Genomic DNA, 2,851 nt, shown 5'->3' with positions numbered 1-2,851 from the left:
AGAGAGAGAGAGAGAGAGAGAGAGAGAGAGAGAGAGAGAGAGAGAGAGAGAATATTAATGAATTATAATGGAAATCAGACTGAAGGCCTTCAGCATATTAGGCAAGTATGCTTTGAATGAGATAGATTTCCCAATCCCAATGTTTAATTTTTTTTCTGAAACCTAGCAGTATCCAAGCTCTCCCTATTTTAAGAATTCCATAAACACCTGTATCTAATATTGTAAACACAGCTGGATATTATAGGTAAAGCTCTATCAACAATCCAATAAACAATTCAAATAAGGATAAGTTATGTTTTGATAATGCTACTTGGTTTTCTATTATAAATGTTATAGAAAATAATCTCTTCTTACAATTTAATAATATATTTCTACCCAGAGTAGTATAGGTATAAACTTAGTGTAATGTCCTTGTCTCTAAAAATATATGACCCATGGCACAAATTCAGCTTTTAAAAACTTCTAAATTATACCCTAATTTTGAATTTTGACTAATGTATGCCCTGAGGGTGATGGCATTCTATAACTGATCGGTGTCAATTAGCCTTGGAATGAAAACAAGCAGGGCTTTGGGAAGTCTTTGTAGGTGTTAGTGTGTAGACCAACTCTACTTCCAAATGAAAAATAAAAAGCTACATGAAGGTGTAATTTCTATCAAAATGTCATGAACACAAGGATAGGGAAACTGAGTGATAGAGGAGAACAAAAAGCACAGTACTCCAGAGGTAATATTCAAGAAGATGCGCAGATGACCCTGTGCTCTCTTCAGTGTATCGTAAATTGCACTTCTTATTTGCTATTTATTAAAAGCTAAAGCTGAGAAGGGGAGACGGGCAGACAGGAGACACCCATGGGAAATCCATCAATGCATAGGCAAATGAACACTGAAATATAAAGTCATTTCGGGCTAAGTCTCTGAGTATTTATAGTACTTCCCCTAATGAAAAGAAAGCAAAGGCAACAAAATCTGTCAAACAAACTTCATCTTCAAGAAACTAGCCTTATGAATCTATAATCTTATTCAGATGTTCCCCACATTACATCTTGTTTGCTTCCAAATACTGCTCTATATCTCTAAGGAGTTTGTACAGGGTACAATCGGCTCCTTAGACGCTTACCCCCAAAGACTGTCCAGTAGCCTGACAACACTATGGAGATTTGCCTGGCCTCAAGAGAGAGCCACTGCACTCTTCCAAAGCACTTTTAAGAAGGCTACTCAAAGATTTGAGAATTTCTCTATGTATGCATGTTAACACTCTTTGATCAGGCCAATTAAACAATTTGTTCTTATAGGGGAGAGACAATGGAGCCTGAGTTTAGGAACAGACTGTTGTGCTGTGAGCTGGCAGAGGAAGAATGAAGCCATGTACATTTCATTACACAGAACCTTCTTTCGTTTGTATAGATTAAAAGAGGCTTAGCACTTCTTTTCCAAAACCAAGATCAATAGTGAAACCTAATCAAGGAAGCAGAGGAAGGAGGTTAACAGAAGATTCTGGGCCACCAGACAAGACTTTGACGGGGCAGTTCTGGAGGCATTAGGGACAGTGCAATACTAAAAGAAGGTAGACGTATCTCAAGGTGCCTGTGCCCAAGAAAGGTTAAAGTCAAATTGGTGTCTGATCCAAAGTTATATGAGCCCCAAAAGTCATGCCTCATTTAATAATAAAATGGGTACCTCTTGCCACAAAAGAAACAGCAAACAAGTTGTTTTAGAGAAGCATGGAGGAAAGACTGTAGTTATTAGTTCTGTCTATATAAATAGCATCATTCATGTCCCCTGTGGGCTTGTTATGGGGCCTTTCAAAAATATATCCCTCTATATTTTATTTACCAAAGTTTTATGCTATACAATAAAATGTTAATATTTGAGGGGAAATGGGAGGTATTCTAGAATCACACATTTAATGAGCTACACCAAGTGTAATGAGAAAAATCTGAAGTTCACTACACACATAAAACTTTTCATTTCACAGGGAAATGATGCTAAATTATGTTCCTAAATTACAATTTTCATAATTTGGGCTTAATGGCCATCCTGATAGTGCTGTTGTCTTTAAAACTGGCATGGGCAAATTTCCTATCTCTGTTCAGTTCTACCAAGGGGGGTCAGGCTCTCAATTAAAATCCCTGCAACAATCTTCATCAGCAGATACTTCAGGTGGCTCCATTCTGAGTGGACAGTACTCAAGGGACTTCAACGAAGCTACCCGGTATTGTCTCATGCTATCCGGTGCATAGGCAGTATAGGGACGGTGAGGGGTGTTCCCCACTTTAGGTTTTACCTCTGAGTTCTTGTGCCCCATGACCTCTCTGCTATCTTACTGGTTTTAAATGCTCACCACACAATCTGCCACAAGGGATGTTCCATTGCTAAGGCAAATTGGCATACAACTGCAGTTCCTCACTTAAGGTCTTATCCCATTCACTGAGTGTAGGACTTTCCTTGCCACAATCTATGTACAATAGACCCAAGAACAGAGCACAGTGACCTCATTATGGTCACTCTTACTTCACCTTAAACTTCAATCAAATCTGGAAGGAACTCAAGGCTGGGCAGCCAGTTCTCTTAAGATCTGCCTATCTTTTCTGTCCCCATGAGTACTTTTATTTAAAGCTTACTTAGCCTTTCTGCTGGTCTCTGCCAGTCCTTTGGCTGGAAAAGCCTTCTAGCCTTTGCTAGCTTTCTCAGGATGGAAGAGCCTTCCCAGTTCTCATTTAACCAAGGGAGTGGTGCAAAGCAGTTCCGGCTACACCACAGTATAGGAGGGGCAAATAACATGCCTGGGTTTGTAGGGCCTTCTAGGAAAAGACCCAAATCTTTTTTTTTTTTTTTTTTTTTTTTTTTTTT

General features: G+C 39.0%; 1 protein-coding gene across 2 annotated transcripts in view; it reads right to left on the bottom strand.

Moving 5' to 3' along the window:
- Kcnn2 (potassium calcium-activated channel subfamily N member 2) overlaps positions 1-2,851 on the bottom strand; it is a 130,785-nt gene that overhangs the window by 25,157 nt on the left and 102,777 nt on the right. The window lies entirely within an intron of this gene.

Source organism: Microtus ochrogaster, chromosome 18 (assembly GCF_000317375.1).
Source record: "Microtus ochrogaster isolate Prairie Vole_2 chromosome 18, MicOch1.0, whole genome shotgun sequence".
NCBI classification, from domain to species: Eukaryota; Metazoa; Chordata; class Mammalia; order Rodentia; family Cricetidae; genus Microtus; species Microtus ochrogaster.
Note: the sequence above shows the minus strand (reverse complement) of the source record. Positions and strands in the feature narration are given on the sequence as shown.